Raw genomic sequence first — 22,634 nt, 5'->3', positions numbered from 1 at the left:
TGAAAGGCAATTGAGAAATGGCTCACTTCCTGAACTTGGAGCACAAAAAAGCCTACAGCACCTGGTATTCCCAGGCGGTCTCCCATCCAGGTACTAACTAGGCCCGACACTGCTTAGCTTCCGAGATCAGACGAGATCGGGCGCATTCAGTGTGGTGTGGCCGTAGGCTCTGGTCCCAGTGAGTTTTGTACTTTTAAGCATCTAGTCGGCTAGACCTTGCAGTTTTGAAAGGCAATTGAGAAATGGCTCACTTCCTGAACTTGGAGCACAAAAAAGCCTACAGCACCTGGTATTCCCAGGCGGTCTCCCATCCAGGTACTAACTAGGCCCGACACTGCTTAGCTTCCGAGATCAGACGAGATCGCGCGCATTCAGTGTGGTGTGGCCGTAGGCTCTGGACCTAGTGAGTTTTGTACTTTTAAGCATCTAGTCGGCTAGACCTTGCAGTTTTGAAAGGCAATTGAGAAATGGCTCACTTCCTGAACTTGGAGCACAAAAAAGCCTACAGCACCTGGTATTCCCAGGCGGTCTCCCATCCAGGTACTAACTAGGCCCGACACTGCTTAGCTTCCGAGATCAGACGAGATCGGGCGCATTCAGTGTGGTGTGGCCGTAGGCTCGAGTAATGCTAAGAATATTACTCTTATGCATTTGCATTTAGTAAGCTAAGCCATGCAGCCACTTGCAACATGATACCACGCTCATCGCTCGATCAGCGCTCGATCAGGCGAGATATATAAGACTGGTGGGCCCATTCAGGACTCCTATGTCTGGTAGGATAACTTTAATCCATCCATCCTGTTTCTGTTGCAGGGAGGTGGAGAGAACAATCAACACAATAACGGCTTTCTTTCATGCCTCTTGAAGGACTCAATATTCTCTGTACTGCATTACATGTGAAAGTCGATTTATTACCCATGAACACACTACCTGTATGCTAATTATATGTAAATAGGTAGCTCCAGCCCTCATAATGTTGTCCAACATTTCCGCTATAAAACGGGATAAAATTATTTTGGAAACATACCAAATTTGAAAAGTAATTGAGAAGTTGCGCAATTACTAATCATGGAGCACAAAATAGCCTACAGCACCTGGTATTCCCAGGCGGTCTCCCATCCAGGTACTAACTAGGCCCGACACTGCTTAGCTTCCGAGATCAGACGAGATCGGGCGCATTCAGTGTGGTGTGGCCGTAGGCTCTGGGCCTAGTGAGTTTTGTACTTTTAAGCATCTAGTCGGCTAGACCTTGCAGTTTTGAAAGGCAATTGAGAAATGGCTCACTTCCTGAACTTGGAGCACAAAAAAGCCTACAGCACCTGGTATTCCCAGGCAGTCTCCCATCCAGGTACTAACTAGGCCCGACACTGCTTAGCTTCCGAGATCAGACGAGATCGGGCGCATTCAGTGTGGTGTGGCCGGCGCATTCAGTGTGGTGTGGCCGTAGGCTCTAGTAATGCTAAGAATATTACTCTTATGCATTTGCATTTAGTAAGCTAAGCCATGCAGCCACTTGCAACATGATACCACGCTCATCGCTCGATCAGCGCTCGATCAGGCGAGATATATAAGACTGGTGGGCCCATTCAGGACTCCTATGTCTGGTAGGATAACTTTAATCCATCCATCCTGTTTCTGTTGCAGGGAGGTGGAGAGAACAATCAACACAATAACGGCTTTCTTTCATGCCTCTTGAAGGACTCAATATTCTCTGTACTGCATTACATGTGAAAGTCGATTTATTACCCATGAACACACTACCTGTATGCTAATTATATGTAAATAGGTAGCTCCAGCCCTCATAATGTTGTCCAACATTTCCGCTATAAAACGGGATAAAATTATTTTGGAAACATACCAAATTTGAAAAGTAATTGAGAAGTTGTGCAATTACTAATCATGGAGCACAAAATAGCCTACAGCACCTGGTATTCCCAGGCGGTCTCCCATCCAGGTACTAACTAGGCCCGACACTGTTTAGTTTCCGAGATCAGACGCATTCAGTGTGGTGTGGCCGTAGGCTCTGGGCCTAGTGAGTTTTGTACTTTTAAGCATCTAGTCGGCTAGACCTTGCAGTTTTGAAAGGCAATTGAGAAATGGCTCACTTCCTGAACTTGGAGCACAAAAAAGCCTACAGCACCTGGTATTCCCAGGCGGTCTCCCATCCAGGTACTAACTAGGCGCGACACTGCTTAGCTTCCGAGATCGGGCGCATTCAGTGTGGTGTGGCCGTAGGCTCTGGTCCTAGTGAGTTTTGTACTTTTAAGCATCTAGTCGGCTAGACCTTGCAGTTTTGAAAGGCAATTGAGAAATGGCTCACTTCCTGAACTTGGAGCACAAAAAAGCCTACAGCACCTGGTATTCCCAGGCGGTCTCCCATCCAGGTACTAACTAGGCCCGACACTGCTTAGCTTCCGAGATCAGACGAGATCGGGCGCATTCAGTGTGGTGTGGCCGTAGGCTCTGGGCCTAGTGAGTTTTGTACTTTTAAGCATCTAGTCGGCTAGACCTTGCAGTTTTGAAAGGCAATTGAGAAATGGCTCACTTCCTGAACTTGGAGCACAAAAAAGCCTACAGCACCTGGTATTCCCAGGCGGTCTCCCATCCAGGTACTAACTAGGCCCGACACTGCTTAGCTTCCGAGATCAGACGAGATCGGGCGCATTCAGTGTGGTGTGGCCGTAGGCTCGAGTAATGCTAAGAATATTACTCTTATGCATTTGCATTTAGTAAGCTAAGCCATGCAGCCACTTGCAACATGATACCACGCTCATCGCTCGATCAGCGCTCGATCAGGCGAGATATATAAGACTGGTGGGCCCATTCAGGACTCCTATGTCTGGTAGGATAACTTTAATCCATCCATCCTGTTTCTGTTGCAGGGAGGTGGAGAGAACAATCAACACAATAACGGCTTTCTTTCATGCCTCTTGAAGGACTCAATATTCTCTGTACTGCATTACATGTGAAAGTCGATTTATTACCCATGAACACACTACCTGTATGCTAATTATATGTAAATAGGTAGCTCCAGCCCTCATAATGTTGTCCAACATTTCCGCTATAAAACGGGATAAAATTATTTTGGAAACATACCAAATTTGAAAAGTAATTGAGAAGTTGCGCAATTACTAATCATGGAGCACAAAATAGCCTACAGCACCTGGTATTCCCAGGCGGTCTCCCATCCAGGTACTAACTAGGCCCGACACTGCTTAGCTTCCGAGATCAGACGAGATCGGGCGCATTCAGTGTGGTGTGGCCGTAGGCTCTGGGCCTAGTGAGTTTTGTACTTTTAAGCATCTAGTCGGCTAGACCTTGCAGTTTTGAAAGGCAATTGAGAAATGGCTCACTTCCTGAACTTGGAGCACAAAAAAGCCTACAGCACCTGGTATTCCCAGGCAGTCTCCCATCCAGGTACTAACTAGGCCCGACACTGCTTAGCTTCCGAGATCGGGCGCATTCAGTGTGGTGTGGCCGTAGGCTCTGGGCCTAGTGAGTTTTGTACTTTTAAGCATCTAGTCGGCTAGACCTTGCAGTTTTGAAAGGCAATTGAGAAATGGCTCACTTCCTGAACTTGGAGCACAAAAAAGCCTACAGCACCTGGTATTCCCAGGCAGTCTCCCATCCAGGTACTAACTAGGCCCGACACTGCTTAGCTTCCGAGATCAGACGAGATCGGGCGCATTCAGTGTGGTGTGGCCGTAGGCTCGAGTAATGCTAAGAATATTACTCTTATGCATTTGCATTTAGTAAGCTAAGCCATGCAGCCACTTGCAACATGATACCACGCTCATCGCTCGATCATCAGGCTCGATCAGGCGAGATATATAAGACTGGTGGGCCCATTCAGGACTCCTATGTCTGGTAGGATAACTTTAATCCATCCATCCTGTTTCTGTTGCAGGGAGGTGGAGAGAACAATCAACACAATAACGGCTTTCTTTCATGCCTCTTGAAGGACTCAATATTCTCTGTACTGCATTACATGTGAAAGTCGATTTATTACCCATGAACACACTACCTGTATGCTAATTATATGTAAATAGGTAGCTCCAGCCCTCATAATGTTGTCCAACATTTCCGCTATAAAACGGGATAAAATTATTTTGGAAACATACCAAATTTGAAAAGTAATTGAGAAGTTGTGCAATTACTAATCATGGAGCACAAAATAGCCTACAGCACCTGGTATTCCCAGGCGGTCTCCCATCCAGGTACTAACTAGGCCCGACACTGCTTAGCTTCCGAGATCAGACGAGATCGGGCGCATTCAGTGTGGTGTGGCCGTAGGCTCAGGGCATAGTGAGTTTTGTACTTTTAAGCATCTAGTCGGCTAGACCTTGCAGTTTTGAAAGGCAATTGAGAAATGGCTCACTTCCTGAACTTGGAGCACAAAAAAGCCTACAGCACCTGGTATTCCCAGGCGGTCTCCCATCCAGGTACTAACTAGGCCCGACACTGCTTAGCTTCCGAGATCAGACGAGATCGGGCGCATTCAGTGTGGTGTGGCCGTAGGTTCTGGTCCTAGTGAGTTTTGTACTTTTAAGCATCTAGTCGGCTAGACCTTGCAGTTTTGAAAGGCAATTGAGAAATGGCTCACTTCCTGAACTTGGAGCACAAAAAAGCCTACAGCACCTGGTATTCCCAGGCGGTCTCCCATCCAGGTACTAACTAGGCCCGACACTGTTTAGCTTCCGAGATCAGACGAGATCGGGCGCATTCAGTGTGGTGTGGCCGTAGGCTCTGGGCCTAGTGAGTTTTGTACTTTTAAGCACCTAGTCGGCTAGACCTTGCAGTTTTGAAAGGCAATTGAGAAATGGCTCACTTCCTGAACTTGGAGCACAAAAAAGCCTACAGCACCTGGTATTCCCAGGCGGTCTCCCATCCAGGTACTAACTAGGCCCGACACTGCTTAGCTTCCGAGATCAGACGAGATCGGGCGCATTCAGTGTGGTGTGGCCGTAGGCTCGAGTAATGCTAAGAATATTACTCTTATGCATTTGCATTTAGTAAGCTAAGCCATGCAGCCACTTGCAACATGATACCACGCTCATCGCTCGATCAGCGCTCGATCAGGCGAGATATATAAGACTGGTGGGCCCATTCAGGACTCCTATGTCTGGTAGGATAACTTTAATCCATCCATCCTGTTTCTGTTGCAGGGAGGTGGAGAGAACAATCAACACAATAACGGCTTTCTTTCATGCCTCTTGAAGGACTCAATATTCTCTGTACTGCATTACATGTGAAAGTCGATTTATTACCCATGAACACACTACCTGTATGCTAATTATATGTAAATAGGTAGCTCCAGCCCTCATAATGTTGTCCAACATTTCCGCTATAAAACGGGATAAAATTATTTTGGAAACATACCAAATTTGAAAAGTAATTGAGAAGTTGCGCAATTACTAATCATGGAGCACAAAATAGCCTACAGCACCTGGTATTCCCAGGCGGTCTCCCATCCAGGTACTAACTAGGCCCGACACTGCTTAGCTTCCGAGATCAGACGAGATCGGGCACATTCAGTGTGGTGTGGCCGTAGGCTCTGGGCCTAGTGAGTTTTGTACTTTTAAGCATCTAGTCGGCTAGACCTTGCAGTTTTGAAAGGCAATTGAGAAATGGCTCACTTCCTGAACTTGGAGCACAAAAAAGCCTACAGCACCTGGTATTCCCAGGCAGTCTCCCATCCAGATACTAACTAGGCCCGACACTGCTTAGCTTCCGAGATCAGACGAGATCGGGCGCATTCAGTGTGGTGTGGCCGTAGGCTCTAGAAATGCTAAGAATATTACTCTTATGCATTTGCATTTAGTAAGCTAAGCCATGCAGCCACTTGCAACATGATACCACGCTCATCGCTCGATCAGCGCTCGATCAGGCGAGATATATAAGACTGGTGGGCCCATTCAGGACTCCTATGTCTGGTAGGATAACTTTAATCCATCCATCCTGTTTCTGTTGCAGGGAGGTGGAGAGAACAATCAACACAATAACGGCTTTCTTTCATGCCTCTTGAAGGACTCAATATTCTCTGTACTGCATTACATGTGAAAGTCGATTTATTACCCATGAACACACTACCTGTATGCTAATTATATGTAAATAGGTAGCTCCAGCCCTCATAATGTTGTCCAACATTTCCGCTATAAAACGGGATAAAATTATTTTGGAAACATACCAAATTTGAAAAGTAATTGAGAAGTTGTGCAATTACTAATCATGGAGCACAAAATAGCCTACAGCACCTGGTATTCCCAGGCGGTCTCCCATCCAGGTACTAACTAGGCCCGACACTGCTTAGCTTCCGAGATCAGACGAGATCGGGCGCATTCAGTGTGGTGTGGCCGTAGGCTCTGGGCCTAGTGAGTTTTGTACTTTTAAGCATCTAGTCGGCTAGACCTTGCAGTTTTGAAAGGCAATTGAGAAATGGCTCACTTCCTGAACTTGGAGCACAAAAAAGCCTACAGCACCTGGTATTCCCAGGCGGTCTCCCATCCAGGTACTAACTAGGCCCGACACTGCTTAGCTTCCGAGATCAGACGAGATCGGGCGCATTCAGTGTGGTGTGGCCGTAGGCTCTGGTCCTAGTGAGTTTTGTACTTTTAAGCATCTAGTCGGCTAGACCTTGCAGTTTTGAAAGGCAATTGAGAAATGGCTCACTTCCTGAACTTGGAGCACAAAAAAGCCTACAGCACCTGGTATTCCCAGGCGGTCTCCCATCCAGGTACTAACTAGGCCCGACACTGCTTAGCTTCCGAGATCAGACGAGATCGGGCGCATTCAGTGTGGTGTGGCCGTAGGTTCTGGGCCTAGTGAGTTTTGTACTTTTAAGCATCTAGTCGGCTAGACCTTGCAGTTTTGAAAGGCAATTGAGAAATGGCTCACTTCCTGAACTTGGAGCACAAAAAAGCCTACAGCACCTGGTATTCCCAGGCGGTCTCCCATCCAGGTACTAACTAGGCCCGACACTGCTTAGCTTCCGAGATCAGACGAGATCGGGCGCATTCAGTGTGGTGTGGCCGTAGGCTCGAGTAATGCTAAGAATATTACTCTTATGCATTTGCATTTAGTAAGCTAAGCCATGCAGCCACTTGCAACATGATACCACGCTCATCGCTCGATCAGCGCTCGATCAGGCGAGATATATAAGACTGGTGGGCCCATTCAGGACTCCTATGTCTGGTAGGATAACTTTAATCCATCCATCCTGTTTCTGTTGCAGGGAGGTGGAGAGAACAATCAACACAATAACGGCTTTCTTTCATGCCTCTTGAAGGACTCAATATTCTCTGTTCTGCATTACATGTGAAAGTCGATTTATTACCCATGAACACACTACCTGTATGCTAATTATATGTAAATAGGTAGCTCCAGCCCTCATAATGTTGTCCAACATTTCCGCTATAAAACGGGATAAAATTATTTTGGAAACATACCAAATTTGAAAAGTAATTGAGAAGTTGCGCAATTACTAATCATGGAGCACAAAATAGCCTACAGCACCTGGTATTCCCAGGCGGTCTCCCATCCAGGTACTAACTAGGCCCGACACTGCTTAGCTTCCGAGATCAGACGAGATCGGGCGCATTCAGTGTGGTGTGGCCGTAGGCTCAGGGCCTAGTGAGTTTTGTACTTTTAAGCATCTAGTCGGCTAGACCTTGCAGTTTTGAAAGGCAATTGAGAAATGGCTCACTTCCTGAACTTGGAGCACAAAAAAGCCTACAGCACCTGGTATTCCCAGGCGGTCTCCCATCCAGGTACTAACTAGGCCCGACACTGCTTAGCTTCCGAGATCAGACGAGATCGGGCGCATTCAGTGTGGTGTGGCCGTAGGCTCTGGTCCTAGTGAGTTTTGTACTTTTAAGCATCTAGTCGGCTAGACCTTGCAGTTTTGAAAGGCAATTGAGAAATGGCTCACTTCCTGAACTTGGAGCACAAAAAAGCCTACAGCACCTGGTATTCCCAGGCGGTCTCCCATCCAGGTACTAACTAGGCCCGACACTGCTTAGCTTCCGAGATCAGACGAGATCGGGCGCATTCAGTGTGGTGTGGCCGTAGGCTCTGGGCCTAGTGAGTTTTGTACTTTTAAGCACCTAGTCGGCTAGACCTTGCAGTTTTGAAAGGCAATTGAGAAATGGCTCACTTCCTGAACTTGGAGCACAAAAAAGCCTACAGCACCTGGTATTCCCAGGCGGTCTCCCATCCAGGTACTAACTAGGCCCGACACTGCTTAGCTTCCGAGATCAGACGAGATCGGGCGCATTCAGTGTGGTGTGGCCGTAGGCTCTGGGCCTAGTGAGTTTTGTACTTTTAAGCACCTAGTCGGCTAGACCTTGCAGTTTTGAAAGGCAATTGAGAAATGGCTCACTTCCTGAACTTGGAGCACAAAAAAGCCTACAGCACCTGGTATTCCCAGGCGGTCTCCCATCCAGGTACTAACTAGGCCCGACACTGCTTAGCTTCCGAGATCAGACGAGATCGGGCGCATTCAGTGTGGTGTGGCCGTAGACTCGAGTAATGCTAAGAATATTACTCTTATGCATTTGCATTTAGTAAGCTAAGCCATGCAGCCACTTGCAACATGATACCACGCTCATCGCTCGATCAGCGCTCGATCAGGCGAGATATATAAGACTGGTGGGCCCATTCAGGACTCCTATGTCTGGTAGGATAACTTTAATCCATCCATCCTGTTTCTGTTGCAGGGAGGTGGAGAGAACAATCAACACAATAACGGCTTTCTTTCATGCCTCTTGAAGGACTCAATATTCTCTGTACTGCATTACATGTGAAAGTCGATTTATTACCCATGAACACACTACCTGTATGCTAATTATATGTAAATAGGTAGCTCCAGCCCTCATAATGTTGTCCAACATTTCCGCTATAAAACGGGATAAAATTATTTTGGAAACATACCAAATTTGAAAAGTAATTGAGAAGTTGCGCAATTACTAATCATGGAGCACAAAATAGCCTACAGCACCTGGTATTCCCAGGCGGTCTCCCATCCAGGTACTAACTAGGCCCGACACTGCTTAGCTTCCGAGATCAGACGAGATCGGGCGCATTCAGTGTGGTGCAGCCGAAGGCTCTGGGCCTAGTGAGTTTTGTACTTTTAAGCATCTAGTCGGCTAGACCTTGCAGTTTTGAAAGGCAATTGAGAAATGGCTCACTTCCTGAACTTGGAGCACAAAAAAGCCTACAGCACCTGGTATTCCCAGGCAGTCTCCCATCCAGGTACTAACTAGGCCCGACACTGCTTAGCTTCCGAGATCAGACGAGATCGGGCGCATTCAGTGTGGTGTGGCCGTAGGCTCTAGTAATGCTAAGAATATTACTCTTATGCATTTGCATTTAGTAAGCTAAGCCATGCAGCCACTTGCAACATGATACCACGCTCATCGCTCGATCAGCGCTCGATCAGGCGAGATATATAAGACTGGTGGGCCCATTCAGGACTCCTATGTCTGGTAGGATAACTTTAATCCATCCATCCTGTTTCTGTTGCAGGGAGGTGGAGAGAACAATCAACACAATAACGGCTTTCTTTCATGCCTCTTGAAGGACTCAATATTCTCTGTACTGCATTACATGTGAAAGTCGATTTATTACCCATGAACACACTACCTGTATGCTAATTATATGTAAATAGGTAGCTCCAGCCCTCATAATGTTGTCCAACATTTCCGCTATAAAACGGGATAAAATTATTTTGGAAACATACCAAATTTGAAAAGTAATTGAGAAGTTGTGCAATTACTAATCATGGAGCACAAAATAGCCTACAGCACCTGGTATTCCCAGGCGGTCTCCCATCCAGGTACTAACTAGGCCCGACACTGCTTAGCTTCCGAGATCAGACGAGATCGGGCGCATTCAGTGTGGTGTGGCCGTAGGCTCTGGGCCTAGTGAGTTTTGTACTTTTAAGCATCTAGTCGGCTAGACCTTGCAGTTTTGAAAGGCAATTGAGAAATGGCTCACTTCCTGAACTTGGAGCACAAAAAAGCCTACAGCACCTGGTATTCCCAGGCGGTCTCCCATCCAGGTACTAACTAGGCCCGACACTGCTTAGCTTCCGAGATCAGACGAGATCGGGCGCATTCAGTGTGGTGTGGCCGTAGGCTCTGGTCCTAGTGAGTTTTGTACTTTTAAGCATCTAGTCGGCTAGACCTTGCAGTTTTGAAAGGCAATTGAGAAATGGCTCACTTCCTGAACTTGGAGCACAAAAAAGCCTACAGCACCTGGTATTCCCAGGCGGTCTCCCATCCAGGTACTAACTAGGCCTGACACTGCTTAGCTTCCGAGATCAGACGAGATCGGGCGCATTCAGTGTGGTGTGGCCGTAGGCTCTGGGCCTAGTGAGTTTTGTACTTTTAAGCATCTAGTCGGCTAGACCTTGCAGTTTTGAAAGGCAATTGAGAAATGGCTCACTTCCTGAACTTGGAGCACAAAAAAGCCTACAGCACCTGGTATTCCCAGGCGGTCTCCCATCCAGGTACTAACTAGGCCCGACACTGCTTAGCTTCCGAGATCAGACGAGATCGGGCGCATTCAGTGTGGTGTGGCCGTAGGCTCTGGTCCTAGTGAGTTTTGTACTTTTAAGCATCTAGTCGGCTAGACCTTGCAGTTTTGAAAGGCAATTGAGAAATGGCTCACTTCCTGAACTTGGAGCACAAAAAAGCCTACAGCACCTGGTATTCCCAGGCGGTCTCCCATCCAGGTACTAACTAGGCCCGACACTGCTTAGCTTCCGAGATCAGACGAGATCGGGCGCATTCAGTGTGGTGTGGCCGTAGGCTCTGGGCCTAGTGAGTTTTGTACTTTTAAGCACCTAGTCGGCTAGACCTTGCAGTTTTGAAAGGCAATTGAGAAATGGCTCACTTCCTGAACTTGGAGCACAAAAAAGCCTACAGCACCTGGTATTCCCAGGCGGTCTCCCATCCAGGTACTAACTAGGCCCGACACTGCTTAGCTTCCGAGATCAGACGAGATCGGGCGCATTCAGTGTGGTGTGGCCGTAGGCTCGAGTAATGCTAAGAATATTACTCTTATGCATTTGCATTTAGTAAGCTAAGCCATGCAGCCACTTGCAACATGATACCACGCTCATCGCTCGATCAGCGCTCGATCAGGCGAGATATATAAGACTGGTGGGCCCATTCAGGACTCCTATGTCTGGTAGGATAACTTTAATCCATCTATCCTGTTTCTGTTGCAGGGAGGTGGAGAGAACAATCAACACAATAACGGCTTTCTTTCATGCCTCTTGAAGGACTCAATATTCTCTGTACTGCATTACATGTGAAAGTCGATTTATTACCCATGAACACACTACCTGTATGCTAATTATATGTAAATAGGTAGCTCCAGCCCTCATAATGTTGTCCAACATTTCCGCTATAAAACGGGATAAAATTATTTTGGAAACATACCAAATTTGAAAAGTAATTGAGAAGTTGCGCAATTACTAATCATGGAGCACAAAATAGCCTACAGCACCTGGTATTCCCAGGCGGTCTCCCATCCAGGTACTAACTAGGCCCGACACTGCTTAGCTTCCGAGATCAGACGAGATCGGGCGCATTCAGTGTGGTGTGGCCGTAGGCTCTGGGCCTAGTGAGTTTTGTACTTTTAAGCATCTAGTCGGCTAGACCTTGCAGTTTTGAAAGGCAATTGAGAAATGGCTCACTTCCTGAACTTGGAGCACAAAAAAGCCTACAGCACCTGGTATTCCCAGGCAGTCTCCCATCCAGGTACTAACTAGGCCCGACACTGCTTAGCTTCCGAGATCAGACGAGATCGGGCGCATTCAGTGTGGTGTGGCCGTAGGCTCTAGTAATGCTAAGAATATTACTCTTATGCATTTGCATTTAGTAAGCTAAGCCATGCAGCCACTTGCAACATGATACCACGCTCATCGCTCGATCAGCGCTCGATCAGGCGAGATATATAAGACTGGTGGGCCCATTCAGGACTCCTATGTCTGGTAGGATAACTTTAATCCATCCATCCTGTTTCTGTTGCAGGGAGGTGGAGAGAACAATCAACACAATAACGGCTTTCTTTCATGCCTCTTGAAGGACTCAATATTCTCTGTACTGCATTACATGTGAAAGTCGATTTATTACCCATGAACACACTACCTGTATGCTAATTATATGTAAATAGGTAGCTCCAGCCCTCATAATGTTGTCCAACATTTCCGCTATAAAACGGGATAAAATTATTTTGGAAACATACCAAATTTGAAAAGTAATTGAGAAGTTGTGCAATTACTAATCATGGAGCACAAAATAGCCTACAGCACCTGGAATTCCCAGGCGGTCTCCCATCCAGGTACTAACTAGGCCCGACACTGCTTAGCTTCCGAGATCAGACGAGATCGGGCGCATTCAGTGTGGTGTGGCCGTAGGCTCTGGGCCTAGTGAGTTTTGTACTTTTAAGCATCTAGTCGGCTAGACCTTGCAGTTTTGAAAGGCAATTGAGAAATGGCTCACTTCCTGAACTTGGAGCACAAAAAAGCCTACAGCACCTGGTATTCCCAGGCGGTCTCCCATCCAGGTACTAACTAGGCCCGACACTGCTTAGCTTCCGAGATCAGACGAGATCGGGCGCATTCAGTGTGGTGTGGCCGTAGGCTCTGGTCCTAGTGAGTTTTGTACTTTTAAGCATCTAGTCGGCTAGACCTTGCAGTTTTGAAAGGCAATTGAGAAATGGCTCACTTCCTGAACTTGGAGCACAAAAAAGCCTACAGCACCTGGTATTCCCAGGCGGTCTCCCATCCAGGTACTAACTAGGCCCGACACTGCTTAGCTTCCGAGATCAGACGAGATCGGGCGCATTCAGTGTGGTGTGGCCGTAGGCTCTGGGCCTAGTGAGTTTTGTACTTTTAAGCATCTAGTCGGCTAGACCTTGCAGTTTTGAAAGGCAATTGAGAAATGGCTCACTTCCTGAACTTGGAGCACAAAAAAGCCTACAGCACCTGGTATTCCCAGGCGGTCTCCCATCCAGGTACTAACTAGGCCCGACACTGCTTAGCTTCCGAGATCAGACGAGATCGGGCGCATTCAGTGTGGTGTGGCCGTAGGCTCTAGAAATGCTAAGAATATTACTCTTATGCATTTGCATTTAGTAAGCTAAGCCATGCAGCCACTTGCAACATGATACCACGCTCATCGCTCGATCAGGCTCGATCAGGCGAGATATATAAGACTGGTGGGCCCATTCAGGACTCCTATGTCTGGTAGGATAACTTTAATCCATCCATCCTGTTTCTGTTGCAGGGAGGTGGAGAGAACAATCAACACAATAACGGCTTTCTTTCATGCCTCTTGAAGGACTCAATATTCTCTATACTGCATTACATGTGAAAGTCGATTTATTACCCATGAACACACTACCTGTATGCTAATTATATGTAAATAGGTAGCTCCAGCCCTCATGATGTTGTCCAACATTTCCGCTATAAAACGGGATAAAATTATTTTGGAAACATACCAAATTTGAAAAGTAATTGAGAAGTTGTGCAATTACTAATCATGGAGCACAAAATAGCCTACAGCACCTGGTATTCCCAGGCGGTCTCCCATCCAGGTACTAACTAGGCCCGACACTGCTTAGCTTCCGAGATCAAACGAGATCGGGCGCATTCAGTGTGGTGTGGCCGTAGGCTCAGGGCCTAGTGAGTTTTGTACTTTTAAGCATCTAGTCGGCTAGACCTTGCAGTTTTGAAAGGCAATTGAGAAATGGCTCACTTCCTGAACTTGGAGCACAAAAAAGCCTACAGCACCTGGTATTCCCAGGCGGTCTCCCATCCAGGTACTAACTAGGCCCGACACTGCTTAGCTTCCGAGATCAGACGAGATCGGGCGCATTCAGTGTGGTGTGGCCGTAGGCTCTGGTCCCAGTGAGTTTTGTACTTTTAAGCATCTAGTCGGCTAGACCTTGCAGTTTTGAAAGGCAATTGAGAAATGGCTCACTTCCTGAACTTGGAGCACAAAAAAGCCTACAGCACCTGGTATTCCCAGGCGGTCTCCCATCCAGGTACTAACTAGGCCCGACACTGCTTAGCTTCCGAGATCAGACGAGATCGGGCGCATTCAGTGTGGTGTGGCCGTAGGCTCTGGACCTAGTGAGTTTTGTACTTTTAAGCATCTAGTCGGCTAGACCTTGCAGTTTTGAAAGGCAATTGAGAAATGGCTCACTTCCTGAACTTGGAGCACAAAAAAGCCTACAGCACCTGGTATTCCCAGGCGGTCTCCCATCCAGGTACTAACTAGGCCCGACACTGCTTAGCTTCCGAGATCAGACGAGATCGGGCGCATTCAGTGTGGTGTGGCCGTAGGCTCGAGTAATGCTAAGAATATTACTCTTATGCATTTGCATTTAGTAAGCTAAGCCATGCAGCCACTTGCAACATGATACCACGCTCATCGCTCGATCAGCGCTCGATCAGGCGAGATATATAAGACTGGTGGGCCCATTCAGGACTCCTATGTCTGGTAGGATAACTTTAATCCATCCATCCTGTTTCTGTTGCAGGGAGGTGGAGAGAACAATCAACACAATAACAGCTTTCTTTCATGCCTCTTGAAGGACTCAATATTCTCTGTACTGCATTACATGTGAAAGTCGATTTATTACCCATGAACACACTACCTGTATGCTAATTATATGTAAATAGGTAGCTCCAGCCCTCATAATGTTGTCCAACATTTCCGCTATAAAACGGGATAAAATTATTTTGGAAACATACCAAATTTGAAAAGTAATTGAGAAGTTGCGCAATTACTAATCATGGAGCACAAAATAGCCTACAGCACCTGGTATTCCCAGGCGGTCTCCCATCCAGGTACTAACTAGGCCCGACACTGCTTAGCTTCCGAGATCAGACGAGATCGGGCGCATTCAGTGTGGTGTGGCCGTAGGCTCTGGGCCTAGTGAGTTTTGTACTTTTAAGCATCTAGTCGGCTAGACCTTGCAGTTTTGAAAGGCAATTGAGAAATGGCTCACTTCCTGAACTTGGAGCACAAAAAAGCCTACAGCACCTGGTATTCCCAGGCAGTCTCCCATCCAGGTACTAACTAGGCCCGACACTGCTTAGCTTCCGAGATCAGACGAGATCGGGCGCATTCAGTGTGGTGTGGCCGGCGCATTCAGTGTGGTGTGGCCGTAGGCTCTAGTAATGCTAAGAATATTACTCTTATGCATTTGCATTTAGTAAGCTAAGCCATGCAGCCACTTGCAACATGATACCACGCTCATCGCTCGATCAGCGCTCGATCAGGCGAGATATATAAGACTGGTGGGCCCATTCAGGACTCCTATGTCTGGTAGGATAACTTTAATCCATCCATCCTGTTTCTGTTGCAGGGAGGTGGAGAGAACAATCAACACAATAACGGCTTTCTTTCATGCCTCTTGAAGGACTCAATATTCTCTGTACTGCATTACATGTGAAAGTCGATTTATTACCCATGAACACACTACCTGTATGCTAATTATATGTAAATAGGTAGCTCCAGCCCTCATAATGTTGTCCAACATTTCCGCTATAAAACGGGATAAAATTATTTTGGAAACATACCAAATTTGAAAAGTAATTGAGAAGTTGTGCAATTACTAATCATGGAGCACAAAATAGCCTACAGCACCTGGTATTCCCAGGTGGTCTCCCATCCAGGTACTAACTAGGCCCGACACTGCTTAGTTTCCGAGATCAGACGCATTCAGTGTGGTGTGGCCGTAGGCTCTGGGCCTAGTGAGTTTTGTACTTTTAAGCATCTAGTCGGCTAGACCTTGCAGTTTTGAAAGGCAATTGAGAAATGGCTCACTTCCTGAACTTGGAGCACAAAAAAGCCTACAGCACCTGGTATTCCCAGGCGGTCTCCCATCCAGGTACTAACTAGGCGCGACACTGCTTAGCTTCCGAGATCGGGCGCATTCAGTGTGGTGTGGCCGTAGGCTCTGGTCCTAGTGAGTTTTGTACTTTTAAGCATCTAGTCGGCTAGACCTTGCAGTTTTGAAAGGCAATTGAGAAATGGCTCACTTCCTGAACTTGGAGCACAAAAAAGCCTACAGCACCTGGTATTCCCAGGCGGTCTCCCATCCAGGTACTAACTAGGCCCGACACTGCTTAGCTTCCGAGATCAGACGAGATCAGGCGCATTCAGTGTGGTGTGGCCGTAGGCTCTGGGCCTAGTGAGTTTTGTACTTTTAAGCATCTAGTCGGCTAGACCTTGCAGTTTTGAAAGGCAATTGAGAAATGGCTCACTTCCTGAACTTGGAGCACAAAAAAGCCTACAGCACCTGGTATTCCCAGGCGGTCTCCCATCCAGGTACTAACTAGGCCCGACACTGCTTAGCTTCCGAGATCAGACGAGATCGGGCGCATTCAGTGTGGTGTGGCCGTAGGCTCGAGTAATGCTAAGAATATTACTCTTATGCATTTGCATTTAGTAAGCTAAGCCATGCAGCCACTTGCAACATGATACCACGCTCATCGCTCGATCAGCGCTCGATCAGGCGAGATATATAAGACTGGTGGGCCCATTCAGGACTCCTATGTCTGGTAGGATAACTTTAATCCATCCATCCTGTTTCTGTTGCAGGGAGGTGGAGAGAACAATCAACACAATAACGGCTTTCTTTCATGCCTCTTGAAGGACTCAATATTCTCTGTACTGCATTACATGTGAAAGTCGATTTATTACCCATGAACACACTACCTGTATGCTAATTATATGTAAATAGGTAGCTCCAGCCCTCATAATGTTGTCCAACATTTCCGCTATAAAACGGGATAAAATTATTTTGGAAACATACCAAATTTGAAAAGTAATTGAGAAGTTGCGCAATTACTAATCATGGAGCACAAAATAGCCTACAGCACCTGGTATTCCCAGGCGGTCTCCCATCCAGGTACTAACTAGGCCCGACACTGCTTAGCTTCCGAGATCAGACGCATTCAGTGTGGTGTGGCCGTAGGCTCTGGGCCTAGTGAGTTTTGTACTTTTAAGCATCTAGTCGGCTAGACCTTGCAGTTTTGAAAGGCAATTGAGAAATGGCTCACTTCCTGAACTTGGAGCACAAAAAAGCCTACAGCACCTGGTATTCCCAGGCAGTCTCCCATCCAGGTACTAACTAGGCCCGACACTGCTTAGCTTCCGAGATCGGGCGCATTCAGTGTGGTGTGGCCGTAGGCTCTGGGCCTAGTGAGTTTTGTACTTTTAAGCATCTAGTCGGCTAGACCTTGCAGTTTTGAAAGGCAATTGAGAAATGGCTCACTTCCTGAACTTGGAGCACAAAAAAGCCTACAGCACCTGGTATTCCCAGGCGGTCTCCCATCCAGGTACTAACTAGGCCCGACACTGCTTAGCTTCCGAGATCAGACGAGATCGGGCGCATTCAGTGTGGTGTGGCCGTAGGCTCTGGTCCTAGTGAGTTTTGTACTTTTAAGCATCTAGTCGGCTAGACCTTGCAGTTTTGAAAGGCAATTGAGAAATGGCTCACTTCCTGAACTTGGAGCACAAAAAAGCCTACAGCACCTGGTATTCCCAGGCGGTCTCCCATCCAGGTACTAACTAGGCCCGACACTGCTTAGCTTCTGAGATCAGACGAGATCGGGCGCATTCAGTGTGGTGTGGCCGTAGGCTCTGGGACTAGTGAGTTTTGTACTTTTAAGCATCTAGTCGGCTAGACCTTGCAGTTTTGAAAGGCAATTGAGAAATGGCTCACTTCCTGAACTTGGAGCACAAAAAAGCCTACAGCACCTGGTATTCCCAGGCGGTCTCCCATCCAGGTACTAACTAGGCCCGACACTGCTTAGCTTCCGAGATCAGACGAGATCGGGCGCATTCAGTGTGGTGTGGCCGTAGGCTCTAGAAATGCTAAGAATATTACTCTTATGCATTTGCATTTAGTAAGCTAAGCCATGCAGCCACTTGCAACATGATACCACGCTCATCGCTCGATCATCAGGCTCGATCAGGCGAGATATATAAGACTGGTGGGCCCATTCAGGACTCCTATGTCTGGTAGGATAACTTTAATCCATCCATCCTGTTTCTGTTGCAGGGAGGTGGAGAGAACAATCAACACAATAACGGCTTTCTTTCATGCCTCTTGAAGGACTCAATATTCTCTGTACTGCATTACATGTGAAAGTCGATTTATTACCCATGAACACACTACCTGTATGCTAATTATATGTAAATAGGTAGCTCCAGCCCTCATAATGTTGTCCAACATTTCCGCTATAAAACGGGATAAAATTATTTTGGAAACATACCAAATTTGAAAAGTAATTGAGAAGTTGTGCAATTACTAATCATGGAGCACAAAATAGCCTACAGCACCTGGTATTCCCAGGCGGTCTCCCATCCAGGTACTAACTAGGCCCGACACTGCTTAGCTTCCGAGATCAAACGAGATCGGGCGCATTCAGTGTGGTGTGGCCGTAGGCTCAGGGCCTAGTGAGTTTTGTACTTTTAAGCATCTAGTCGGCTAGACCTTGCAGTTTTGAAAGGCAATTGAGAAATGGCTCACTTCCTGAACTTGGAGCACAAAAAAGCCTACAGCACCTGGTATTCCCAGGCGGTCTCCCATCCAGGTACTAACTAGGCCCGACACTGCTTAGCTTCCGAGATCAGACGAGATCGGGCGCATTCAGTGTGGTGTGGCCGTAGGCTCTGGTCCTAGTGAGTTTTGTACTTTTAAGCATCTAGTCGGCTAGACCTTGCAGTTTTGAAAGGCAATTGAGAAATGGCTCACTTCCTGAACTTGGAGCACAAAAAAGCCTACAGCACCTGGTATTCCCAGGCGGTCTCCCATCCAGGTACTAACTAGGCCCGACACTGCTTAGCTTCCGAGATCAGACGAGATCGGGCGCATTCAGTGTGGTGTGGCCGTAGGCTCTGGGCCTAGTGAGTTTTGTACTTTTAAGCACCTAGTCGGCTAGACCTTGCAGTTTTGAAAGGCAATTGAGAAATGGCTCACTTCCTGAACTTGGAGCACAAAAAAGCCTACAGCACCTGGTATTCCCAGGCGGTCTCCCATCCAGGTACTAACTAGGCCCGACACTGCTTAGCTTCCGAGATCAGACGAGATCGGGCGCATTCAGTGTGGTGTGGCCGTAGGCTCGAATAATGCTAAGAATATTACTCTTATGCATTTGCATTTAGTAAGCTAAGCCATGCAGCCACTTGCAACATGATACCACGCTCATCGCTCGATCAGCGCTCGATCAGGCGAGATATATAAGACTGGTGGGCCCATTCAGGACTCCTATGTCTGGTAGGATAACTTTAATCCATCCATCCTGTTTCTGTTGCAGGGAGGTGGAGAGAACAATCAACACAATAACGGCTTTCTTTCATGCCTCTTGAAGGACTCAATATTCTCTGTACTGCATTACATGTGAAAGTCGATTTATTACCCATGAACACACTACCTGTATGCTAATTATATGTAAATAGGTAGCTCCAGCCCTCATAATGTTGTCCAACATTTCCGCTATAAAACGGGATAAAATTATTTTGGAAACATACCAAATTTGAAAAGTAATTGAGAAGTTGCGCAATTACTAATCATGGAGCACAAAATAGCCTACAGCACCTGGTATTCCCAGGCGGTCTCCCATCCAGGTACTAACTAGGCCCGACACTGCTTAGCTTCCGAGATCAGACGAGATCGGGCGCATTCAGTGTGGTGTGGCCGTAGGCTCTGGGCCTAGTGAGTTTTGTACTTTTAAGCATCTAGTCGGCTAGACCTTGCAGTTTTGAAAGGCAATTGAGAAATGGCTCACTTCCTGAACTTGGAGCACAAAAAAGCCTACAGCACCTGGTATTCCCAGGCAGTCTCCCATCCAGATACTAACTAGGCCCGACACTGCTTAGCTTCCGAGATCAGACGAGATCGGGCGCATTCAGTGTGGTGTGGCCGTAGGCTCTAGAAATGCTAAGAATATTACTCTTATGCATTTGCATTTAGTAAGCTAAGCCATGCAGCCACTTGCAACATGATACCACGCTCATCGCTCGATCAGCGCTCGATCAGGCGAGATATATAAGACTGGTGGGCCCATTCAGGACTCCTATGTCTGGTAGGATAACTTTAATCCATCCATCCTGTTTCTGTTGCAGGGAGGTGGAGAGAACAATCAACACAATAACGGCTTTCTTTCATGCCTCTTGAAGGACTCAATATTCTCTGTACTGCATTACATGTGAAAGTCGATTTATTACCCATGAACACACTACCTGTATGCTAATTATATGTAAATAGGTAGCTCCAGCCCTCATAATGTTGTCCAACATTTCCGCTATAAAACGGGATAAAATTATTTTGGAAACATACCAAATTTGAAAAGTAATTGAGAAGTTGTGCAATTACTAATCATGGAGCACAAAATAGCCTACAGCACCTGGTATTCCCAGGCGGTCTCCCATCCAGGTACTAACTAGGCCCGACACTGCTTAGCTTCCGAGATCAGACGAGATCGGGCGCATTCAGTGTGGTGTGGCCGTAGGTTCTGGGCCTAGTGAGTTTTGTACTTTTAAGCATCTAGTCGGCTAGACCTTGCAGTTTTGAAAGGCAATTGAGAAATGGCTCACTTCCTGAACTTGGAGCACAAAAAAGCCTACAGCACCTGGTATTCCCAGGCGGTCTCCCATCCAGGTACTAACTAGGCCCGACACTGCTTAGCTTCCGAGATCAGACGAGATCAGGCGCATTCAGTGTGGTGTGGCCGTAGGCTCTGGTCCTAGTGAGTTTTGTACTTTTAAGCATCTAGTCGGCTAGACCTTGCAGTTTTGAAAGGCAATTGAGAAATGGCTCACTTCCTGAACTTGGAGCACAAAAAAGCCTACAGCACCTGGTATTCCCAGGCGGTCTCCCATCCAGGTACTAACTAGGCCCGACACTGCTTAGCTTCCGAGATCAGACGAGATCGGGCGCATTCAGTCTGGTGTGGCCGTAGGCTCTAGTAATGCTAAGAATATTACTCTTATGCATTTGCATTTAGTAAGCTAAGCCATGCAGCCACTTGCAACATGATACCACGCTCATCGCTCGATCAGCGCTCGATCAGGCGAGATATATAAGACTGGTGGGCCCATTCAGGACTCCTATGTCTGGTAGGATAACTTTAATCCATCCATCCTGTTTCTGTTGCAGGGAGGTGGAGAGAACAATCAACACAATAACGGCTTTCTTTCATGCCTCTTGAAGGACTCAATATTCTCTGTACTGCATTACATGTGAAAGTCGATTTATTACCCATGAACACACTACCTGTATGCTAATTATATGTAAATAGGTAGCTCCAGCCCTCATAATGTTGTCCAACATTTCCGCTATAAAACGGGATAAAATTATTTTGGAAACATACCAAATTTGAAAAGTAATTGAGAAGTTGTGCAATTACTAATCATGGAGCACAAAATAGCCTACAGCACCTGGTATTCCCAGGCGGTCTCCCATCCAGGTACTAACTAGGCCCGACACTGCTTAGCTTCCGAGATCGGGAGCATTCAGTGTGGTGTGGCCGTAGGCTCTGGGCCTAGTGAGTTTTGTACTTTTAAGCATCTAGTCGGCTAGACCTTGCAGTTTTGAAAGGCAATTGAGAAATGGCTCACTTCCTGAACTTGGAGCACAAAAAAGCCTACAGCACCTGGTATTCCCAGGCGGTCTCCCATCCAGGTACTAACTAGGCCCGACACTGCTTAGCTTCCGAGATCAGACGAGATCGGGCGCATTCAGTGTGGTGTGGCCGTAGGCTCGAATAATGCTAAGAATATTACTCTTATGCATTTGCATTTAGTAAGCTAAGCCATGCAGCCACTTGCAACATGATACCACGCTCATCGCTCGATCAGCGCTCGATCAGGCGAGATATATAAGACTGGTGGGCCCATTCAGGACTCCTATGTCTGGTAGGATAACTTTAATCCATCCATCCTGTTTCTGTTGCAGGGAGGTGGAGAGAACAATCAACACAATAACGGCTTTCTTTCATGCCTCTTGAAGGACTCAATATTCTCTGTACTGCATTACATGTGAAAGTCGATTTATTACCCATGAACACACTACCTGTATGCTAATTATATGTAAATAGGTAGCTCCAGCCCTCATAATGTTGTCCAACATTTCCGCTATAAAACGGGATAAAATTATTTTGGAAACATACCAAATTTGAAAAGTAATTGAGAAGTTGCGCAATTACTAATCATGGAGCACAAAATAGCCTACAGCACCTGGTATTCCCAGGCGGTCTCCCATCCAGGTACTAACTAGGCCCGACACTGCTTAGCTTCCGAGATCAGACGAGATCGGGCGCATTCAGTGTGGTGTGGCCGTAGGCTCTGGGCCTAGTGAGTTTTGTACTTTTAAGCATCTAGTCGGCTAGACCTTGCAGTTTTGAAAGGCAATTGAGAAATGGCTCACTTCCTGAACTTGGAGCACAAAAAAGCCTACAGCACCTGGTATTCCCAGGCAGTCTCCCATCCAGATACTAACTAGGCCCGACACTGCTTAGCTTCCGAGATCAGACGAGATCGGGCGCATTCAGTGTGGTGTGGCCGTAGGCTCTAGAAATGCTAAGAATATTACTCTTATGCATTTGC

General features: G+C 46.9%; 59 non-coding genes and 10 pseudogenes across 59 annotated transcripts; all 69 read right to left on the bottom strand.

Annotated features, from left to right (window-relative positions):
- Window positions 1-49: 49 nt before the first annotated feature.
- On the bottom strand, window positions 50-168 carry LOC138479954 (5S ribosomal RNA). The gene has a single exon (XR_011273681.1). It is a non-coding gene; the product is annotated as a 5S ribosomal RNA (ribosomal RNA).
- A 106-nt stretch (window positions 169-274) lies between these two features.
- LOC138478733 (5S ribosomal RNA) lies at window positions 275-393 on the bottom strand. Its single transcript, XR_011272573.1, has one exon. It is a non-coding gene; the product is annotated as a 5S ribosomal RNA (ribosomal RNA).
- Window positions 394-499: 106 nt separating this feature from the next.
- Window positions 500-618, bottom strand: LOC138479942 (5S ribosomal RNA). Its single transcript, XR_011273670.1, has one exon. It is a non-coding gene; the product is annotated as a 5S ribosomal RNA (ribosomal RNA).
- Window positions 619-1,082: 464 nt separating this feature from the next.
- Window positions 1,083-1,201, bottom strand: LOC138479930 (5S ribosomal RNA). The gene has a single exon (XR_011273659.1). It is a non-coding gene; the product is annotated as a 5S ribosomal RNA (ribosomal RNA).
- A 106-nt stretch (window positions 1,202-1,307) lies between these two features.
- LOC138474043 (5S ribosomal RNA) lies at window positions 1,308-1,426 on the bottom strand (annotated as a pseudogene).
- A 487-nt stretch (window positions 1,427-1,913) lies between these two features.
- Window positions 1,914-2,022, bottom strand: LOC138474762 (5S ribosomal RNA; annotated as a pseudogene).
- Window positions 2,023-2,128: 106 nt separating this feature from the next.
- LOC138474611 (5S ribosomal RNA) lies at window positions 2,129-2,237 on the bottom strand (annotated as a pseudogene).
- A 106-nt stretch (window positions 2,238-2,343) lies between these two features.
- On the bottom strand, window positions 2,344-2,462 carry LOC138479918 (5S ribosomal RNA). The gene has a single exon (XR_011273648.1). It is a non-coding gene; the product is annotated as a 5S ribosomal RNA (ribosomal RNA).
- Window positions 2,463-2,568: 106 nt separating this feature from the next.
- On the bottom strand, window positions 2,569-2,687 carry LOC138479906 (5S ribosomal RNA). The gene has a single exon (XR_011273637.1). It is a non-coding gene; the product is annotated as a 5S ribosomal RNA (ribosomal RNA).
- A 464-nt stretch (window positions 2,688-3,151) lies between these two features.
- Window positions 3,152-3,270, bottom strand: LOC138479893 (5S ribosomal RNA). The gene has a single exon (XR_011273626.1). It is a non-coding gene; the product is annotated as a 5S ribosomal RNA (ribosomal RNA).
- A 106-nt stretch (window positions 3,271-3,376) lies between these two features.
- Window positions 3,377-3,485, bottom strand: LOC138474323 (5S ribosomal RNA; annotated as a pseudogene).
- Window positions 3,486-3,591: 106 nt separating this feature from the next.
- On the bottom strand, window positions 3,592-3,710 carry LOC138478281 (5S ribosomal RNA). Its single transcript, XR_011272163.1, has one exon. It is a non-coding gene; the product is annotated as a 5S ribosomal RNA (ribosomal RNA).
- Window positions 3,711-4,176: 466 nt separating this feature from the next.
- LOC138479880 (5S ribosomal RNA) lies at window positions 4,177-4,295 on the bottom strand. The gene has a single exon (XR_011273614.1). It is a non-coding gene; the product is annotated as a 5S ribosomal RNA (ribosomal RNA).
- Window positions 4,296-4,401: 106 nt separating this feature from the next.
- On the bottom strand, window positions 4,402-4,520 carry LOC138478193 (5S ribosomal RNA). The gene has a single exon (XR_011272083.1). It is a non-coding gene; the product is annotated as a 5S ribosomal RNA (ribosomal RNA).
- Window positions 4,521-4,626: 106 nt separating this feature from the next.
- LOC138477868 (5S ribosomal RNA) lies at window positions 4,627-4,745 on the bottom strand. The gene has a single exon (XR_011271787.1). It is a non-coding gene; the product is annotated as a 5S ribosomal RNA (ribosomal RNA).
- A 106-nt stretch (window positions 4,746-4,851) lies between these two features.
- LOC138479868 (5S ribosomal RNA) lies at window positions 4,852-4,970 on the bottom strand. The gene has a single exon (XR_011273603.1). It is a non-coding gene; the product is annotated as a 5S ribosomal RNA (ribosomal RNA).
- Window positions 4,971-5,434: 464 nt separating this feature from the next.
- Window positions 5,435-5,553, bottom strand: LOC138477912 (5S ribosomal RNA). Its single transcript, XR_011271827.1, has one exon. It is a non-coding gene; the product is annotated as a 5S ribosomal RNA (ribosomal RNA).
- A 106-nt stretch (window positions 5,554-5,659) lies between these two features.
- On the bottom strand, window positions 5,660-5,778 carry LOC138479771 (5S ribosomal RNA). The gene has a single exon (XR_011273515.1). It is a non-coding gene; the product is annotated as a 5S ribosomal RNA (ribosomal RNA).
- Window positions 5,779-6,242: 464 nt separating this feature from the next.
- LOC138479856 (5S ribosomal RNA) lies at window positions 6,243-6,361 on the bottom strand. Its single transcript, XR_011273592.1, has one exon. It is a non-coding gene; the product is annotated as a 5S ribosomal RNA (ribosomal RNA).
- A 106-nt stretch (window positions 6,362-6,467) lies between these two features.
- LOC138479844 (5S ribosomal RNA) lies at window positions 6,468-6,586 on the bottom strand. The gene has a single exon (XR_011273581.1). It is a non-coding gene; the product is annotated as a 5S ribosomal RNA (ribosomal RNA).
- A 106-nt stretch (window positions 6,587-6,692) lies between these two features.
- On the bottom strand, window positions 6,693-6,811 carry LOC138478192 (5S ribosomal RNA). Its single transcript, XR_011272082.1, has one exon. It is a non-coding gene; the product is annotated as a 5S ribosomal RNA (ribosomal RNA).
- Window positions 6,812-6,917: 106 nt separating this feature from the next.
- On the bottom strand, window positions 6,918-7,036 carry LOC138479832 (5S ribosomal RNA). Its single transcript, XR_011273570.1, has one exon. It is a non-coding gene; the product is annotated as a 5S ribosomal RNA (ribosomal RNA).
- A 464-nt stretch (window positions 7,037-7,500) lies between these two features.
- Window positions 7,501-7,619, bottom strand: LOC138479819 (5S ribosomal RNA). Its single transcript, XR_011273558.1, has one exon. It is a non-coding gene; the product is annotated as a 5S ribosomal RNA (ribosomal RNA).
- Window positions 7,620-7,725: 106 nt separating this feature from the next.
- Window positions 7,726-7,844, bottom strand: LOC138479807 (5S ribosomal RNA). Its single transcript, XR_011273547.1, has one exon. It is a non-coding gene; the product is annotated as a 5S ribosomal RNA (ribosomal RNA).
- A 106-nt stretch (window positions 7,845-7,950) lies between these two features.
- On the bottom strand, window positions 7,951-8,069 carry LOC138479794 (5S ribosomal RNA). Its single transcript, XR_011273536.1, has one exon. It is a non-coding gene; the product is annotated as a 5S ribosomal RNA (ribosomal RNA).
- A 106-nt stretch (window positions 8,070-8,175) lies between these two features.
- LOC138479782 (5S ribosomal RNA) lies at window positions 8,176-8,294 on the bottom strand. The gene has a single exon (XR_011273525.1). It is a non-coding gene; the product is annotated as a 5S ribosomal RNA (ribosomal RNA).
- Window positions 8,295-8,400: 106 nt separating this feature from the next.
- On the bottom strand, window positions 8,401-8,519 carry LOC138477830 (5S ribosomal RNA). The gene has a single exon (XR_011271753.1). It is a non-coding gene; the product is annotated as a 5S ribosomal RNA (ribosomal RNA).
- A 464-nt stretch (window positions 8,520-8,983) lies between these two features.
- LOC138480086 (5S ribosomal RNA) lies at window positions 8,984-9,102 on the bottom strand. The gene has a single exon (XR_011273801.1). It is a non-coding gene; the product is annotated as a 5S ribosomal RNA (ribosomal RNA).
- A 106-nt stretch (window positions 9,103-9,208) lies between these two features.
- Window positions 9,209-9,327, bottom strand: LOC138478280 (5S ribosomal RNA). The gene has a single exon (XR_011272162.1). It is a non-coding gene; the product is annotated as a 5S ribosomal RNA (ribosomal RNA).
- Window positions 9,328-9,791: 464 nt separating this feature from the next.
- LOC138479770 (5S ribosomal RNA) lies at window positions 9,792-9,910 on the bottom strand. Its single transcript, XR_011273514.1, has one exon. It is a non-coding gene; the product is annotated as a 5S ribosomal RNA (ribosomal RNA).
- Window positions 9,911-10,016: 106 nt separating this feature from the next.
- LOC138479757 (5S ribosomal RNA) lies at window positions 10,017-10,135 on the bottom strand. The gene has a single exon (XR_011273502.1). It is a non-coding gene; the product is annotated as a 5S ribosomal RNA (ribosomal RNA).
- A 106-nt stretch (window positions 10,136-10,241) lies between these two features.
- On the bottom strand, window positions 10,242-10,360 carry LOC138478887 (5S ribosomal RNA). Its single transcript, XR_011272712.1, has one exon. It is a non-coding gene; the product is annotated as a 5S ribosomal RNA (ribosomal RNA).
- Window positions 10,361-10,466: 106 nt separating this feature from the next.
- On the bottom strand, window positions 10,467-10,585 carry LOC138479745 (5S ribosomal RNA). The gene has a single exon (XR_011273491.1). It is a non-coding gene; the product is annotated as a 5S ribosomal RNA (ribosomal RNA).
- Window positions 10,586-10,691: 106 nt separating this feature from the next.
- On the bottom strand, window positions 10,692-10,810 carry LOC138479733 (5S ribosomal RNA). The gene has a single exon (XR_011273480.1). It is a non-coding gene; the product is annotated as a 5S ribosomal RNA (ribosomal RNA).
- Window positions 10,811-10,916: 106 nt separating this feature from the next.
- On the bottom strand, window positions 10,917-11,035 carry LOC138479720 (5S ribosomal RNA). Its single transcript, XR_011273469.1, has one exon. It is a non-coding gene; the product is annotated as a 5S ribosomal RNA (ribosomal RNA).
- Window positions 11,036-11,499: 464 nt separating this feature from the next.
- Window positions 11,500-11,618, bottom strand: LOC138479708 (5S ribosomal RNA). The gene has a single exon (XR_011273458.1). It is a non-coding gene; the product is annotated as a 5S ribosomal RNA (ribosomal RNA).
- A 106-nt stretch (window positions 11,619-11,724) lies between these two features.
- On the bottom strand, window positions 11,725-11,843 carry LOC138478279 (5S ribosomal RNA). The gene has a single exon (XR_011272161.1). It is a non-coding gene; the product is annotated as a 5S ribosomal RNA (ribosomal RNA).
- A 464-nt stretch (window positions 11,844-12,307) lies between these two features.
- On the bottom strand, window positions 12,308-12,426 carry LOC138477652 (5S ribosomal RNA). The gene has a single exon (XR_011271591.1). It is a non-coding gene; the product is annotated as a 5S ribosomal RNA (ribosomal RNA).
- Window positions 12,427-12,532: 106 nt separating this feature from the next.
- Window positions 12,533-12,651, bottom strand: LOC138479696 (5S ribosomal RNA). Its single transcript, XR_011273447.1, has one exon. It is a non-coding gene; the product is annotated as a 5S ribosomal RNA (ribosomal RNA).
- Window positions 12,652-12,757: 106 nt separating this feature from the next.
- On the bottom strand, window positions 12,758-12,876 carry LOC138479683 (5S ribosomal RNA). The gene has a single exon (XR_011273436.1). It is a non-coding gene; the product is annotated as a 5S ribosomal RNA (ribosomal RNA).
- A 106-nt stretch (window positions 12,877-12,982) lies between these two features.
- LOC138479671 (5S ribosomal RNA) lies at window positions 12,983-13,101 on the bottom strand. Its single transcript, XR_011273425.1, has one exon. It is a non-coding gene; the product is annotated as a 5S ribosomal RNA (ribosomal RNA).
- A 463-nt stretch (window positions 13,102-13,564) lies between these two features.
- On the bottom strand, window positions 13,565-13,683 carry LOC138477742 (5S ribosomal RNA). The gene has a single exon (XR_011271673.1). It is a non-coding gene; the product is annotated as a 5S ribosomal RNA (ribosomal RNA).
- Window positions 13,684-13,789: 106 nt separating this feature from the next.
- LOC138479659 (5S ribosomal RNA) lies at window positions 13,790-13,908 on the bottom strand. Its single transcript, XR_011273414.1, has one exon. It is a non-coding gene; the product is annotated as a 5S ribosomal RNA (ribosomal RNA).
- A 106-nt stretch (window positions 13,909-14,014) lies between these two features.
- LOC138479647 (5S ribosomal RNA) lies at window positions 14,015-14,133 on the bottom strand. Its single transcript, XR_011273403.1, has one exon. It is a non-coding gene; the product is annotated as a 5S ribosomal RNA (ribosomal RNA).
- A 106-nt stretch (window positions 14,134-14,239) lies between these two features.
- Window positions 14,240-14,358, bottom strand: LOC138479634 (5S ribosomal RNA). Its single transcript, XR_011273391.1, has one exon. It is a non-coding gene; the product is annotated as a 5S ribosomal RNA (ribosomal RNA).
- A 464-nt stretch (window positions 14,359-14,822) lies between these two features.
- On the bottom strand, window positions 14,823-14,941 carry LOC138479622 (5S ribosomal RNA). Its single transcript, XR_011273380.1, has one exon. It is a non-coding gene; the product is annotated as a 5S ribosomal RNA (ribosomal RNA).
- Window positions 14,942-15,047: 106 nt separating this feature from the next.
- LOC138474042 (5S ribosomal RNA) lies at window positions 15,048-15,166 on the bottom strand (annotated as a pseudogene).
- Window positions 15,167-15,653: 487 nt separating this feature from the next.
- On the bottom strand, window positions 15,654-15,762 carry LOC138474720 (5S ribosomal RNA; annotated as a pseudogene).
- Window positions 15,763-15,868: 106 nt separating this feature from the next.
- On the bottom strand, window positions 15,869-15,977 carry LOC138474610 (5S ribosomal RNA; annotated as a pseudogene).
- A 106-nt stretch (window positions 15,978-16,083) lies between these two features.
- LOC138478038 (5S ribosomal RNA) lies at window positions 16,084-16,202 on the bottom strand. Its single transcript, XR_011271942.1, has one exon. It is a non-coding gene; the product is annotated as a 5S ribosomal RNA (ribosomal RNA).
- Window positions 16,203-16,308: 106 nt separating this feature from the next.
- LOC138479610 (5S ribosomal RNA) lies at window positions 16,309-16,427 on the bottom strand. Its single transcript, XR_011273369.1, has one exon. It is a non-coding gene; the product is annotated as a 5S ribosomal RNA (ribosomal RNA).
- A 464-nt stretch (window positions 16,428-16,891) lies between these two features.
- On the bottom strand, window positions 16,892-17,000 carry LOC138474494 (5S ribosomal RNA; annotated as a pseudogene).
- A 106-nt stretch (window positions 17,001-17,106) lies between these two features.
- LOC138474322 (5S ribosomal RNA) lies at window positions 17,107-17,215 on the bottom strand (annotated as a pseudogene).
- A 106-nt stretch (window positions 17,216-17,321) lies between these two features.
- Window positions 17,322-17,440, bottom strand: LOC138479598 (5S ribosomal RNA). Its single transcript, XR_011273358.1, has one exon. It is a non-coding gene; the product is annotated as a 5S ribosomal RNA (ribosomal RNA).
- Window positions 17,441-17,546: 106 nt separating this feature from the next.
- On the bottom strand, window positions 17,547-17,665 carry LOC138478970 (5S ribosomal RNA). The gene has a single exon (XR_011272787.1). It is a non-coding gene; the product is annotated as a 5S ribosomal RNA (ribosomal RNA).
- A 106-nt stretch (window positions 17,666-17,771) lies between these two features.
- LOC138479586 (5S ribosomal RNA) lies at window positions 17,772-17,890 on the bottom strand. The gene has a single exon (XR_011273347.1). It is a non-coding gene; the product is annotated as a 5S ribosomal RNA (ribosomal RNA).
- Window positions 17,891-18,356: 466 nt separating this feature from the next.
- LOC138477741 (5S ribosomal RNA) lies at window positions 18,357-18,475 on the bottom strand. Its single transcript, XR_011271672.1, has one exon. It is a non-coding gene; the product is annotated as a 5S ribosomal RNA (ribosomal RNA).
- A 106-nt stretch (window positions 18,476-18,581) lies between these two features.
- On the bottom strand, window positions 18,582-18,700 carry LOC138479573 (5S ribosomal RNA). Its single transcript, XR_011273336.1, has one exon. It is a non-coding gene; the product is annotated as a 5S ribosomal RNA (ribosomal RNA).
- A 106-nt stretch (window positions 18,701-18,806) lies between these two features.
- LOC138479561 (5S ribosomal RNA) lies at window positions 18,807-18,925 on the bottom strand. The gene has a single exon (XR_011273325.1). It is a non-coding gene; the product is annotated as a 5S ribosomal RNA (ribosomal RNA).
- Window positions 18,926-19,031: 106 nt separating this feature from the next.
- On the bottom strand, window positions 19,032-19,150 carry LOC138479549 (5S ribosomal RNA). Its single transcript, XR_011273314.1, has one exon. It is a non-coding gene; the product is annotated as a 5S ribosomal RNA (ribosomal RNA).
- A 464-nt stretch (window positions 19,151-19,614) lies between these two features.
- Window positions 19,615-19,733, bottom strand: LOC138479537 (5S ribosomal RNA). Its single transcript, XR_011273303.1, has one exon. It is a non-coding gene; the product is annotated as a 5S ribosomal RNA (ribosomal RNA).
- Window positions 19,734-19,839: 106 nt separating this feature from the next.
- Window positions 19,840-19,958, bottom strand: LOC138479769 (5S ribosomal RNA). The gene has a single exon (XR_011273513.1). It is a non-coding gene; the product is annotated as a 5S ribosomal RNA (ribosomal RNA).
- Window positions 19,959-20,422: 464 nt separating this feature from the next.
- LOC138478190 (5S ribosomal RNA) lies at window positions 20,423-20,541 on the bottom strand. Its single transcript, XR_011272080.1, has one exon. It is a non-coding gene; the product is annotated as a 5S ribosomal RNA (ribosomal RNA).
- A 106-nt stretch (window positions 20,542-20,647) lies between these two features.
- On the bottom strand, window positions 20,648-20,766 carry LOC138478037 (5S ribosomal RNA). Its single transcript, XR_011271941.1, has one exon. It is a non-coding gene; the product is annotated as a 5S ribosomal RNA (ribosomal RNA).
- A 106-nt stretch (window positions 20,767-20,872) lies between these two features.
- LOC138479141 (5S ribosomal RNA) lies at window positions 20,873-20,991 on the bottom strand. The gene has a single exon (XR_011272943.1). It is a non-coding gene; the product is annotated as a 5S ribosomal RNA (ribosomal RNA).
- A 464-nt stretch (window positions 20,992-21,455) lies between these two features.
- LOC138473998 (5S ribosomal RNA) lies at window positions 21,456-21,564 on the bottom strand (annotated as a pseudogene).
- Window positions 21,565-21,670: 106 nt separating this feature from the next.
- Window positions 21,671-21,789, bottom strand: LOC138479525 (5S ribosomal RNA). The gene has a single exon (XR_011273292.1). It is a non-coding gene; the product is annotated as a 5S ribosomal RNA (ribosomal RNA).
- Window positions 21,790-22,253: 464 nt separating this feature from the next.
- Window positions 22,254-22,372, bottom strand: LOC138479512 (5S ribosomal RNA). The gene has a single exon (XR_011273280.1). It is a non-coding gene; the product is annotated as a 5S ribosomal RNA (ribosomal RNA).
- A 106-nt stretch (window positions 22,373-22,478) lies between these two features.
- Window positions 22,479-22,597, bottom strand: LOC138479768 (5S ribosomal RNA). Its single transcript, XR_011273512.1, has one exon. It is a non-coding gene; the product is annotated as a 5S ribosomal RNA (ribosomal RNA).
- Between the last annotated feature and the right edge of the window lie 37 nt (window positions 22,598-22,634).

The sequence above is a fragment of the Ambystoma mexicanum genome, chromosome 8 (genome assembly GCF_040938575.1).
Source record: "Ambystoma mexicanum isolate Mex_15411 chromosome 8, UKY_AmexF1_1, whole genome shotgun sequence".
Lineage (NCBI taxonomy): Eukaryota > Metazoa > Chordata > Amphibia > Caudata > Ambystomatidae > Ambystoma > Ambystoma mexicanum.
This window is presented reverse-complemented; position numbering and strand designations above follow the sequence as displayed.